Genomic DNA, 15,410 nt, shown 5'->3' with positions numbered 1-15,410 from the left:
TACCTCCCTTCTGCAGGCCCTTGTCACTTCCTTTGCCATTGGCTCAGTTTAAAATCATCATTGCAAGTTCATATAAACATTAACCACGTTAATCCATGTGAATCTTTTACTTCATGTAAAAGTACATTTGATTACAAGTATTGATAGCTGTTGAACTGGTGGATATAACAAGTGCAATTCTTAAGTAATTTCTTTCATTCAGTATGAGTCATTAGGAATGAAACAGAATGAATAATTGAACCTGCATTTTCTTAGTCATTGAAAACTCTGAAAGTAAGTGCAGAAGCAGACCATATGACTCATGAAACCTGCTGCTCTGCCATTTGGTATGACATCTGTTGAACTTGAGCCTCAAATCCACCTTCCTGTCAGTTCTCCATATCCCCCAAGACCGAAATCTGCCCATCCCTGCATTAAATGTACCAGGTGATGGAGAATCCACAGTACTTTGCTTTTACGTGACCCTTCAGAATTTTATGTCTCTCTTAGGGTCTCCTGCTTTTGAACTCTAAAGAATATAGGATTAACTTACTCATCCTGTCATCCTAGTATAACTCGCGTGCTAGTTCCAGAGACTAATTAAGTCACTCTTTGCTGCGCCATTTCTAACATAAGTATTTCTTTCCAGAAATGTGGAGACCAGAACTGCATACAGTACTCCAGATATCGCAAAATGTTATGCAATATTAGCCAGAGTTCCTCTTGTATTCCAATTCCTTTCCAAAAATGACCAACATGCTTTGTGCCTTCTTTAATTGTTTGCTGCACCAGCATTCTGCCATTTCTCTGTTCCTTGTACAAACATACCTAAGTTTCTTTGAACATTAAGACTTTAGAGTTGCACACTTTATTTAAGAAAATACTTCTCTGTTCTTAAGACAATAGGAATTCCCTACAATTATAGATGGAGCGGATTTTGTCCAGTGTGTTCAGGAAGGATTCCTGACACAGTATGTAGATAGACCAACACGAGGGTTTGGTGCTTGGCAATGAACCGGGCCAAGTGTTAGACCTGTTGGTAGGGGAGCATTTTGGTGGTAGCGATCATAACTCTGTTACTTTTACAAAAGTCATGGAAAAGGATAGGTACATACAGCAGGGTAAGGTTTATAATTGGGGGAACGGTAATTACAATTCTGTTAGGCAAGAACTGGGTAACATAAAATGGGAACAGATGCTGTCAGGGAAGAGCACTATTGAAATGTGGAGATTGTGTTTTAAGGAATGCATACTACGTGTGTTTGATATGTTCGTCCCTAGCAGGCAGGGAAGATGCGGTCGAGTGAGGGAGCCTTGGTTCTTGAGAGGTTGAACGATTGGTTTAAGAGCAAGAAGGATGCTTATATAAGGTTTAGGAAACAAGGAACGGAAAAGGCTCTAGAGGGATACAAGTTAGCCAGGAAAGAGTTGAAGAAAGGGCTTAGGAGAGCTATAAGGGAAAACTTTGGCAGATAGGATCAAGGAAAACTCCAAGGCTTTTTACATGTACATGAGGAATAAGAGAATGACCAGAGAAAGGGTAGGGCCGATCAGGGATTGTAAAGGGAATTTGTGCACGGAGCTTAGAGATAGGAGAGGTCCTTAATGAATACTTTTCTTCGGTATTCACAGCTGAGAGGGACCTAGTTGTAGACGAGGACAGTGTGAAACAGGCTGGTAGGCTAGAGGAGGTCCATGTTAGTAAGGAAGGTGTACTAGGAATTTTGAGGAACTTGAAGAAAGACAAGTCCCCCGGGCCTGATGGGATTTATCCAAGGATTCTATGGGAAGCAAGGGAAGAGATTGCAGGGCCTTTGGCATTGATCTTTTCATCCTCACTGTCTACTGGTATAGTGCCAGAAGGTTGGAGAGAGGCAAACGTCATTCCCTTGCCCAAAAAAAGGAATAGGGATAACCCCGGAAATTACAGGCCAGTTAGTCTTGCGTCAGTGGTGGGCAAATTATTGGAAAGGGCTCTGATAGGATTTATAATCACTTGGATAGGCACAGTTTGATTTGTCAGCATGGATTTGTGAGGGGTAGATCATGCCTCTCAAACCTTACTGAATTTTTTGCAGAGGTGACCAAACACGTGGATGAAGGTAGAGCGGTGGATGTGGTATACATGGATTTAAGTAAGGCTTTTGATAAGGTTCCCCATGGTAGGCTCATGCAGAAGGTAAGGAGGTGTGGGATAGGGGAAAATGTGGCAGATTGGATTCAGAATTGGCTGACTCTTAGACGAAGGGTGGCAGTGGACGGAAAATATTCAACATGGTGCTCAGTTACGAGTGGTGTACCGCAAGGATCTGTTCTGGGTTCTCTTCTATTTGTGATTTTTGTAAATGATTTGGATGTAGGAGTGGAAGGGTGGATTAGTAAGTTCGCGGACGATACAAAGGTGGGTCGAGTTATGGATATTGCGGAGGGCTGTTCTAGGTTACAAAGGGACATTGATAGGATGCAGAGCTGGGCTGAGAAGTGGCAGATGGAGTTTAACCCTGAGAAGTGTGAGGTGATTCATTTTGGAAGGACAAATTTGAAAGCAGAATACAGGGTTAATGGAAAGATTCTTGGCAGTGTGGAGGAGCAGAGGGATCTCGGGGTTCATGTTCACAGTTCCCTGAAAGCTGCCACCCAGGTGGATAGAGTTGTTAAGAAAGCGTATGGTGTGTTAGCTTTCATTAATAGAGGGATTGAGTTCAAGAGCCGTGAAGTTGTGCTCCAGCTATACAAAAGCCTGGTTTGGCCACATCTGGAGTATTGTGTCCAGTTCTGGTCACCTCATTACAGGAAAGATGTGGCAGCGTTAGAAAAGGTGCAGAGGAGATTTACCAGGATGTTGCCTGGAATGGAGGGAAGGTCTTACGAGGAAAGGTTGAGAGAGCTAGGGCTTTTCTCTTTAGAACGACGAAGGATGAGAGGTGACTTGATAGAGGTGTACAAAATGATCAGAGGTATAGGTAGAGTGGACAGCCAGAGACTTTTTCCTAGGGTGGAGGTAGCTTTTATGAGGGGACATACCTTTAAAGTGAAAGGAGGTAGATATCGGGGAGACGTCAGAGGTAGGTTCTTTACTCAGAGTGGTAGGGGCATGGAATGCGTTGCCGGAGAGGGTAGTGGAGTCAGCCTCGTTAGGGGCATTTAAGCGGCTATTAGATAGGCATATGGATGATAGTATAAGGTAGGGGTGGAGGTTAGATAGACCTTTAGGTTTAGGGTAAAAGTTCAGCACAACATCGTGGGCTGAAGGGCCTTTTCTGTGCTGTTCTGTTCTGTACTCAATCTGCCACCTTGTTCTCTCATTTAATGTCTCTATACGTCTTTGCAGCTTCTGTCCTCCCCACAGTTTATCTTTCCACCTGACTGAGTCAATAGCAAGCCTCGACACATTATTCTGTCTCTTCATTCAAGTTTTCATATAGATTATAGAAAGCTGAGGTCTCACTGCTGATCCTTGCAACACTCCACAATTCACTCTGCCACCATGAAACTGCCCCATTTATGCCCACACTTTGCCTCCTGCGCAGTAACTCATTACCTCCAACTCCATGTCCCTATCCTGCCTATTAACCTTCTGTATGGCATGTTATTGAATGCCTTTTGGAAATTTGGGTACACTGATGGCACACTGGCCTAGTGGTTAGCACAGCTGCTTCGCGGCACCAGAGACCTAGTTTTGATTCCATCCATGGGCCACTGTCTGTGTGGTGTTTGTACAATCTACTCATGCCTGAGTGGGTTTCCTCTAGCTGCTCTAGTTTCATCTTGCATCCAATGACTTTCTTCAAGCTACAGGTGTTTACGCTAGCCAAAAAAAAACTACCAATCTCTGGATCCTTATGTCTGAAACTTAATGCTTAACTGTACTCTGGTTCCTGGTAAACGCATCTGATGAAAATGAAGCCTTATTACTTTCCAGGATGTCTTTCTCTTTGTATATTCAAAGAAATTGCCATAGCAACTTAAATATTAAAGGATTAATCATTTAATTTCATAGGCCAAAGCGTGTCACTAGTTCAAAATTTAAATTCTAAAATAAATGATATTTATATACATTTTTTTTAAAACTCTCACCTTGCATCACTACATCACATGGTAGGTTTTATTTAAAGCACAATTTCATCGGTAGCTAGGTGCTGGGTATTTGTCTTTCATTGCAATGTCAAATGTTAAGTGTCCTAAACTAAAACTGGATTTGCGAGTGTCATCACTTGGATGCTGCTATCTGTGGCAGTGCTATAGCGTAAAATGACCGTAAGAGTCCTCTTCCTCTTTCTTCCAACCTCCCCCCAATTCACCACCCAAAAATAGGGACATGGAATAAATGAAGTTTTGCAGCATAGATTGCTGTTCCTATCACGGAGGTTTGATGTGAAAGAGCTCCCCAATTCTGTAGATGATGAAAATAATTTCATTACATTCAGCTGCCAATTTGTGGTTTCAAGCTGCTGATTGCTAATAGCTAATATCTTGTCACTGCAAATGCAGAGATGTTTTGCCTTGCAATGAGGATGATGTATATTAGTACAACCATAGCGTAAATGTGGGAAGAAAAATGAAAGCTTATTAATGAAATCCTTGGAAGTTTAGCAGGAGGAGGACAATGGGTTTTATCTGTATAGTGACTCACATAAAGCTTTCATGAGGATTATATTGTCATCTGTATGCAGCTAACACAGTCACTTTGTCCTGTAAATAATACATCCCTTTTACTTATGTTGGAACCATCTTGTCTTTTATTCAGTAACCACCTTGTTAAAATCTTATTTAAAACCTTATTTTAAAAGTCTGTGTGTGTGTGTGTGATTCGTTAGCGTTTTTTAAAAAAAATAAGTGGGCATTACATTCAAAATCTCCCCTCCCCCCACCGCATCCCACAACCAGTCCAGCTCGTCCCTGCCTCCCTAACCTGTTCTTCCTCCCACCTATCCCCTCCTCCCACCTCAAGCTGCACCTCCATCTCCTACCGACCAACCTCATCCCGCCCCCTTGACCTGTCCGTCCTCCCTGGACTGACCTATCCCCTTCCTAACTCCCTACCTACACTCACCTTTACTGGCTCCATCCCCGCCTTTTCGACCTGTTTGTTTCCTCTCCACCTATCCTCTCCTCTATCCGCCTCCCACTCTCCCTATTTATTTCAAAACCCCCTTCCCCTCCCCCTTTTCTGATGAAGGGTCTAGGCCCGAAACGTCAGCCTCTCTGCTCCTGTGATGCTGCTTGGCCTGCAGTGTTCATCCAGCCCTGCACCTTGTTGTCTCGGATTCTCCAGCATCTGCAGTTCCTACTATCTCTGATTACAATCAATTTTATTTCTGATCTTCACCTGACTCCTCTCTGCTTGAGCATGAAATTTTAGCTGAGGGTGGGGGTCACCTGAATGCCAATGAAATGTTGGAATTCTAGTTGATTCCTCCTTTCTAAACAGATGCGGAGATCATTTTCTTTGATCAGCAGGCTGTCGAACAAACCTGGGAGCCCCTTACTGTGAGCAGTCTCCAAGTCAGTGACTTAGAAATCCACACAGCCATGTAGTGAAAACAGAAGAACATTGAGATTAACAAGTTGCTTACTTGGCAAGGGAGCGACTGTGGTCAGGAATGTGTTGGCTATAACCAACGCTGGGGATATATAACACTATTCAGATGGCGATGAAGGAGGTTTGCAAACCTCCTTCTACTTCTTCAAAGTGATCCTGTTGGAAATGTATGGATTCAAAGCTGTGAATGTCTATATCTGCAGGACTTTCCGAGCACTGGATACTTCAACGTGACTTACAGGAAAATTCCAAGCTTTATGGAGTTCTTTAAGGTCATCGAGGAGAATATGGACCTATTGCAGTGGAAAATTCTTGTGACAGAGTCTCTGTTCGCTCAACCATCCCGATAGCACTGGTGCTGACAATGCAACTTGAGAACTCCACATTCACCTCAGTATATGCTCACCTTTCTAACCAATTACTTAGAGATTCAGAGTCTGCACTGAAGTTAAAGAAGTCTTCAGGAGCTGGATCAGCAAATGACAAATCTAAAAGTGGATGATAACGGAATGATCCTTCTTCCAGCTTTGCTACTGGTGTGACTGCAGTTACATGCTGGGTAACCCAAAGTAATTTGAACCTGTGGTAAATCTGGTCATGTGGTGACTAAACACAGCTCTTTTTGTAAGAACTGCCCAGGATGATGATCAGACAAAGGACTACAAGCACACTAACTGCTGCAACCTATGTGGTGGGGCTGATTACCTCAACAAGAACTACTAAAAATGAACCTCCCACTCCTCAGCATACTGAACCTATGGGGGAGATACCACTAGTGGAACAACTAAGGGAATGGCATTAGATGAAGAAATTCAAAAAGAAGTGGCCAGAAAGGGATCACGTAATGTCTTAGGCTAATAGCAAAAAACCAATTCCAACATGGATAAAAAGGGCTGTTTCTCTTCAACTAAAGAAAGACAAGGGAGCCATGTCCAGAAGAAGCAGCAAATGTTAAAGGAGCTGGAGTGAAGCTTGGGCCCAAAACATTGCTTTCAGTGAACAGACCAGTCTATCTGAATTGTAATGTGAACCCCAACTCTACTCTCTCTGATGTTAACGAGGCATTGGGTGCACATTCTCTTAGCGATTTGTAGTATACAAAAATGCTCAACTCTGGTTAATTAAGACGTACACACAGCTCAAAACAGTGAGGTGTCCACGTCATGCTGGGTGATTACTTCAACTGCCTCATCGATGTGGTTGGACATTCTGGCAGGGATGACAGCAGACTGGATAGCATATACAAACCCCTGATGGAAACAGTAAAAGATGTCAAATTGTACAATATCTTCAGCAACCCTGCAGGCAGATTGAAGAGTGGTCAAGGCTAGGTGGATTTGTCCATTCTGGGATAGATTTCCTGTTTTATGTCTCATGCTCACTGTCAGATCCACCAAAGTCAAGCCAGTTTCTTCTTTGACCTCTGCCTCCTCTTGGTTGACTATCACCTACAGGAAGACCATATGGGTGGCAGAGGGGACATAGAAACCTGTGTCTGCTGATTGCTGGAAACATTGAGGAGCTCAAAAGGGATTTCAATGACTGGATACCCGTGAAGCCACAAATTAATTCTTCAGTATTCTGTTGGGAAGCAGTTAAGGTGAACATCCTCCAATGTATTCAGAAGGTGAAAGCAGAACAAAGGGAATTATGCCAACTCCAAAAAACATGTTGCATCTAACCAGCTGAAGTCGATGGTGATCAATGTTAAGAAGGGGTGCTGAGCGGTGATGAGTTAGCAAGCATCACTCTTTGCCTCGGAGGCCTGTAGGATCACATTTCAGTCCAGAATTTGCTCTATGGAGCAGGATGAGATGCACTTGTTTCTTCATCCACAAGGCACACTCTGTGGCCAGCAGCCTAAAGGAAGAAGCCTTGGTGATGTCATTGCAGTTGGACATTTTGAGGACCCTTCTATACTTAACTGTCAACATTGGATGCCACTGCTCTGCTCAGACATTAGTAGCATAGTTTCAAGCAACGAGTGGGGAAACAGCTTTCTGATCAAACCTGGAGTCCGGCAGGACTGCACTCCATGTTCTGTACTCTGTGTGTTATGTAGAACCTTTTTGCTGATTCCAGAGGATGAATTTCCCAGTAGTAGAGACACTTGGGGCAAAGCCTCCCTGTATTCAGATGACATCAGATCTTCTGCTTGGATCCATTGTCAACGCACAGCCTAGTTAACATTTTATAATCAGTTCAAATGGGCAAAGCTTTCCCCCTTTGTTGTCATGTCAGATTACCTAAAGATGTCTGGGATATCATTTGGAGAAGTTAGGACACATTAAACAATGGAAGGAGTAAACAGCCATGGGGTCAAACAAAACCTGATCATCTATGAATAACACTCCCTCTCTGTTGCAGATACTCTTGGTGCTACTGTGCCATGTCAACCACTCAACTTGCATTTTATCTAGAGATCAAAAATGGACTGTGTTCACAGGGACAGGTTGTACAGATTTCTAGATAAACGGGGAGTAAATGTCCCCAAATCACCCTCATTCTGATAGTCCCCTTTGTAAGCAGCTGCATCAAGCCATGCATAGACCCTCAGTATGCAAACACCGAGTGCCGCTGTGTACAGAAGGTCTGTCTGTCGCCATTGTTATAAAAAAATTAATCTGGCTACATTGCATAGAATGCTGCAAGTAGTTAGACCATGGCATGCCAGCTGTGGTGAAGTTTTTGCAGGAAAACACCTTGGACTACAAATCCATTAGGCAGTGGTAAGCATATGATTCCACAAGACCCGATGTGAAATGAGATAATCAATCTTGTCAGACTGTTCCCTGAACAAACTGCCAAAGCCAGAATATGTCATTGACAGAATTTTCAGAGTCTGCCAAGACCTAGAATGGCTGATGGTTAGAAAGGCCCTTGCTATCTGATCCTTCCTGCATATCCAGAGTTTCACCCCTCTCTGCATGTTACCCTTGGTGTTGTGGTGGGTAAGAGACTGTTATCCACCTCCTTGTAGAATTTTGCAAATAATGTCTGGGCAGTGATTTTAACCAAGTTTATCCTGAACAAGTCTGTGACACCGGACTCTCTGTGCTCAATGGGCTGATCCCAGGGATATGCACTGCGAGAAACACGATCTGCAGCTGGATGACCAATCAATCTGATCAAAGACATTCTTTTACTGCCTGAAACCTGTTGCTGCAAGGAGCATTTCTCAAGCAGGTGTTGCAGACTGGCACTATCCAAGACCAGGACCAAGTGCTCAGGGATGCACTGAAGCTTAGGACAGCCATTGCCAAAACACAGTAGAAAAGGTCACTGCTTAGGACCTATCAGCCATTATACACTGACTGGAAAGTGTGGTACCCTTTGGGCTGTGTACCTTACAAAGAATGAATATTGTAATTCAAGAGTACTACCAATGTAGTGAGGCTGCTCAAAATGAAATATATATACAGGAAAAGAATTCTATCTTTTGGACTTTCTGCAGTTTCCAATGTGAAATGTTTTGCTGCCCAGTTATATACCTGATATGGAATGTACTTTGTAAGTATTACAACTATTACAATGGTAGAACGTTGATAAATATTTTTTATTGCAAAATCTATATTATTCATGCCCAATATGTTGTAATATTTTTATATTTATATACTTTATATTTTTAGAAAAACATTGCACAGTTGAGCAAAATACATTGTTTGTCCAGCTAGTACCCTATATCTTGGAGACTTGGTTTGCAGGATTATCTGGAGTCACAGGAAAAAGAATTTCAGTTCTCTACTTTTGAAGAAGGGTCACCAGACCTGAAATGTTAACTCTGATTTCTCTTCACAGATGGTGCCAGACCTACTGAGCTTTTCCAACAATTTCTTGTTTTTGTCTCTGCTTTTGAGCCAGGTTGGCGGATCAATCGTCACAGTACCATAGAGTTGATTGAACCAGGCGTTGGATCTTTGAATTTGCTAGCATTGTATTCTGGAGACACTCGATCTGAAAGTGTGGTTATAGAGTCATACAGCAACCAAGTTTCCTAAACTAAACTAGACCCATTTGCCTGCGTTTGGCCTATATCCTGTTAAACCTTTCCTATCCTCTACCTTCTACCATTTCCTCTGGTAGCTCGTTCCATATATGTACCACCCTTAATGTGAAAACATTGCCCCTCAGGTTCACCTTCTAATCTTTCCCTTCTCACCTTAAACCTATTCAACCTCTCCTTATAACTCAAGTCCTCCAGTCTCGGTAACATCCTTGTAAATCTTTTGAGCACCCTTTCCAGTTTAATAACATCCTTCTTCTAGCAGGCTGACCAGAATTGTACTCAGTACTCCAAATGTGGCTTCACCAATGTCTTTTCCAGTTGTAATATCTTTCATGTAATTTTCAGTCCTTGCTGTATGACCTCATTATTCTGAGCCGTGTTGCAAGCGATATAACTCATGTTAAAATGTGAGTGCGTTCTAGCTACCTTATTACTAGAATCCCTGCTGTGTGGAAGCACACGATTTGGCCCATTGCTTTCACGTCGACCCTCCGAGAGCATTCCACTCAGCCCAACCGCCTACCCTATCCCCGTAAACCTACATTTCCCATGGCCAATCCACCTAACCTGCACATCTTTGTACTGTGGGAGAAAACCAGAGCACCCCAGAGGAAACCCACACAAACATGTGGAGAATGTGCAGACTCCACCCAGACATCCCCCTGGAGGGTGGAATCAAACCTGGGTCCCTGGTGCTGTGGGGCAGCAGTGCTAACTACTGAGCCATTTATTGACAAGGGCATGATAGCACGCTACCACAGTGATTGCCTATATCATTCTAAAGACAGAAGGAGCTGGAATTGCTAGAGGTCTTTCCTCAGTGAGTTAATTATTTGATTATTTGAAGCTTTTATGACCAAATCCTGAGCAGGGAAGGAGCTAGAAGTCAAAATCTTAATTTCCTGGCTGGAGATGAAACAGAAGAACAAAGAAGCAAATGTTTTAAGTCAGCTATACGCTCTGCTGAGAAAGCAAGAAAAGGCATATCCTAGTATTCTACCAAAAGAGCTTCAGGTCCAGAACAAACCTAAGTGTGATCAGGGCTGAACAAAACAAAAAGAGTTATGTAATTCTCTAATTGAGACAATGTGACAGTTTGATTTGTCCCTATTACAAGGTAGATAGCAAGTTAGAGTAAGTAAAATTTGTTGTAAACCATTCTCTTCATTTACTGTAAAAGAAAGCATTTTAACAATTTATACCTGGCTTTGTATTGTTAAAATATTACCAGTCATCTTTCAATGATCAGAAAGATTTACCTGAGGCGAGGTATAATTTAATGATAAGTTAATATGGCAAATTGTTCATTTTTACAACTTCTGGTCACATTGTCATACGAACCATATGTTGGGTGAACTCCTGATAGGACTGAATGGCCTACTCCTTGTCCTTCGAATCGACACCACTGTTCAATAAGATAATCTGGAACTCTATGCAGTATTTTGTCTGTTCCACTACTGAATAAAATCATAGCTGATCAGGTTGTGGCCTCAGGTCATTTTCCTGCCTGCACCCCATAACTCTAGACTCTCTAGTCTATCAAACGTTTAACTTGAATAAATTTAAAGACCCAGCATTCATTACAGACTGGAGAAGAGAATTCCATATCCTAACGAACATCTGAGAGTTGAAATGAATTTCTTCTTCTGTCTTAGAAGAGAGACTTCATTGTCTTAAACTATGTCCCCTAGTTTTAGACTCCTCCACAAGAGGAATCAAGCAAATATATCTTTTTCCAAATAAGGAGGCTGAAACTGAACACAGATGTGGTCTTAACAATGATTTGTCCAGCTGCACTAAAACCTTCCCAATCTTGTATTCCATTCCCTTGCAATAAACAGGAAGTTTCCATTTGCCTTCCTAACCACTTGCTGTATCTGTGTACTAACATTCTGTGGCTTATGTACCAGATCTCTCTACAATGTCTTTCCATTTAAATAGTACACTGCTTTTATATAACTGGATGTAAGGTCAGAGTGGTGCTGTTTATAAAAGAAGTTCCAAATAATGCAGTATGTTGTCATCTGTGCCACCAAAGTGCTCTCACCTCTCTCTCCTGTTATGTCTTAGCGTGCTCCTTGGTTCCATAACTGGATGGAATGAGACTGCTCACCTGTGGAACCCTTTGGCCCTGAAACTTAGGTCAGGTGATCATGGAGGTGTTTCTGTTTGGATGGGCCAGACATGCTGACTGTCAGAAGTTGACCATCTCTGGTTTGAACATCAAAGGCTCACAGACGGGCAGGCAGGGTGGAGATAGAGGGCCTGGCTGTGTAATGACAGCCGCGGGGGCTATGTGTGGTTTCTCTGCTGGCTGGGTGTCTCTTGGCACTGCCCTCTGTCCTTTGTGAAGAAGGCACCTGGAGTGGGCACCACAATCCTTGTAACGACCGCTTCATCCTAAGGACCAATGGCTGGGGCGACGAAATCCAGCTATGTGTGCCTCTCCAGCAGCCCTTGAAGATGTATCTGCTGAGGCCTCAGTGCTCTTGTCCTCGGAGGTCCAATGGATGGCACTTCGGTGAACTGGCTGTTTCACTATGATGGGGGAAGATGTGGATAGTATCTGAAAGACAAATGAGAGAGTAGGTGTTGCAGCCAACAGTTAGAGTATGGGTTACTATGAGAGTTGCAGTGGGATAAAGAATGGTACTTAGTTAGCAGGACACTGATGTCTCAGGCTCCACGCAGGAACAGTCCTCGTCTTTTCCAGTGAGGGCTAAGATTCTGTCCTCAAAGAGGGCAAGGAGCCCAATGTTGGACACCCCTCCACCCAAACAAGCTGTCTTTGCCCTGTTACATGCTGTTTTCACCTGCAATGAGAAAGAGAGCCATTGAATGGGATGGGGATGGGGCTGACATGGCTGTTGGTGCTGGTGCAGATGGGCAAAAAAAGTGGTGAGGTGTTCCAAGCAGGTGGGTAAGCTGCACCAAGGGCATCCAGGGTCAGAGGTCAGGAGGTGAGGGGGATGTTTCAGGCAACAGCGAGAAAGGGAGAGCGTGAGTCTTGGTGGGAGGTGGGTGCAATTGTAAAGACAGAGTAAGTGTGAGATTAGTTGACACTTAGCTTGACTTCGTGGAGAAGGTCACTGCCCTTCCGCGACACTTCTGGGCATTCCTCCAGACCGTGGAGATGGCACTGACCCAAGTAGCCACTTTAGATCAGGCTGCCAAGGTCAGGTGGCACAGCCTAGAACTCCTCACCTTTGAACCACCCCCTTGACCAGAAATTCCAGGTTGCATCAGAAAATTGTGATGCCATCTTCTCATTTACTGTCATTTTCTGGAAATGTTTTTGACCGAGCAGGGCAGCTTCATGATGCCAGTGCGTGTCCGCGCGCACAGCAGCCTTTCAAAGATGGCTTAGTGCAAGGGATGCTGGTCTTTTTGCTCCATTAATATTCTTCAGCAGTTTACAACAATCCTTCTTACTATTTTATTGCCATACCAATTTTTGTCATCCATGAACTTCTTGTTCATGCCTCCTAATTGAAGTTCAAATCATTAATGTACGCCGTAAACAGCAAGACCCCAGCACTGAGCCCTGCAGAGCCTCCTGGAAACAGACTTCCAGTCACAGAAACATCCCTCTAGCATCACCCCCCTGCCTCCTGCCTCTCAGCTAATTTTATATCCAATAGTCAATTTTTCTTGGATTTCATAATTATTTTCTTGATCAGTCTACCATTTGGGACTTTTCTCTGTAATCCCACACACTATTTCTATTCAAATGATTGTCCAATATGCTCTTGAATGTTTCAGTAGAACCTGGCTTTACCACACTTCCAGGCACTGGTTCCATATTATTTGCTGTGTGAAAAATTTCTCTCTCACATCACATTTCTTCTTTTGCAAATAACTTTAAATCTTGAACCCTCTTGTTCTAGATCCTTCTACCACGTACCAGTTTCTCCCTATCTACTCTATCCAGACCTCGTGTGATTTTGAAAACTTCAATCAAATGTCATCTTCACCCCTCTTCTAACCCTTCTATATTTTGCTTGGTTCTCAATTGTATTCTCAGTCTGGCACCTGGCATAAGCATACTTTTTCTTCTTTAACCTAATTTCTATCTTCATTTTCATTCAGGGAGCTTTTGATTTGTTTGTCTATTTTTTCCCTTTGGAGAGAATATATCTTGACCGTATCCAAACCATGTCTTCTTTAAAGTTAGCCCATTGTTCAGCTACAGTTCTTCCGCCAACCTTTGGTTCTAGTCTATGGCAGCAGTTCTATTTTTGTCTTATTGAAGTTAGCTCTCACCCAATTAACTAGCCTTACTCTGGATTGTTGATTGTTCTCTTTCACCATTGTCCTAACCTTAGAATGCAATAATCATTGTGCTCTAAATGAATTCCACTGACACTTTGTCTACTTGGCCCGTCTCATTCCCAAGAGCAATATCAAGCATTTCTTCCTTTCATATTAGTCTGGATGCTTACTGCTGTAGAAAATTCTCCTGATCATGAGTTGAGAACTCTTGCCCTCTCTGCTCTTTACATTAATTATCTGAAGGTAGACTGGGATAATTGTAAAGTCCCCCATTATAACTACTGCCTCAGGTCTACCCCTCTCTGTAATTTCCTGGAATTTGTTTCTTTATATCCTTCCAACTAGGCCTAATGCCTACATTAAGCAATGTAACAGCACCTTTCTTTATTCCTGAGCTCTAACCAAACCAATTCTTTGAGTTTTCTGGAAATTCTGCAGCACTGCAATGTACTCCTTAACCATCACTGTTACTCCTCCTCCTTTTCTTCCTTTCGCGAACACCTTCTATCCAGGAATATTTAACGCCTAGTTCTGCTCTTCATTGAGTTAGGTCTCCATTATTGATACAACATCATAATTCGATATGGCAATCTATACTATAAACTCACCAATCTTACTTATTATATTCCACAAATTCACATTCAGGCACTGTAACTGGTTCAGAATGTTTTAATTTCTCCCTTATTCTGAGAGAATCTATTAGTTTACTATTCTGTGTTTTACAGCTAATTTAGAATATTTTGACATTTTTCTGGGGTTTTGTGCTAAAATATGTGAAAACATATAATAAATGATTTGATAATGAAATTATATCATATGTGTGAATATTTGAACTGCAGTGATTTCAATTGCTTCCATCCTGTTAGGTTACAATGTGTGCCCCCTCCACAAACCGATATCTGGCTTCAAAATCTGGACAAGAAATGAAGTAAAATAAAAGATTATATGAAACAAGCTGCACTATTGGAATTGATGGATCTTCCTGGAAGAGGTAGGCCATTTATGTCTTGCAGACAGTTTGTGGTCTAGAGCCTGCAGTTTACTCTGGGCAATGGCAAATGATACACGCTTCTTATCTCACTGCCAAATGGGCATTGTCTGCCTGGTTGCATGTTGATTTCAATTCGTAATGTAGCCCAAGCATCTACACTCCTGGAGCCGAGCTATGGCCTGCAGTAACTTAAGCTATAACCTAGTTGTGAACATATTAACTATATTTAGTGAGTCAGGTAGCATCAAGGTGGATATATGCCAATCTTATTTCTGTATCCTCTTTTTTGTAAAAATAATGAAAAAAGAACAATCAGTTACCTGCTACCTGTTAGCTACAGTTTTACCTGAAATAATTTACTTTTTGTCAATCTACAAGAAAATTAAATTCAGTTTTGATTTGAACTTCATTTAAATGATAAAATAATTGTTCAGGAGATAACCTTTTCTTTTTCTGTTTTCTTATAGGGAAGAAATTATACCTGTACCTATATGTTCCATTATATTTTCCCCACAGGCATGTCAAAACAACCATAAACCTTTCGTACGGACTTCAGACTAGTTACAAATTGTGAATGACTCTCAGAAACTGTAGTTTGTCACATGCTTTCCATTCTGTCA

The sequence above is a fragment of the Rhincodon typus genome, chromosome 6, assembly GCF_021869965.1.
Source record: "Rhincodon typus isolate 14 chromosome 6, sRhiTyp1.1, whole genome shotgun sequence".
Classification (NCBI taxonomy): Eukaryota; Metazoa; Chordata; class Chondrichthyes; order Orectolobiformes; family Rhincodontidae; genus Rhincodon; species Rhincodon typus.
This window is presented reverse-complemented; position numbering follows the sequence as displayed.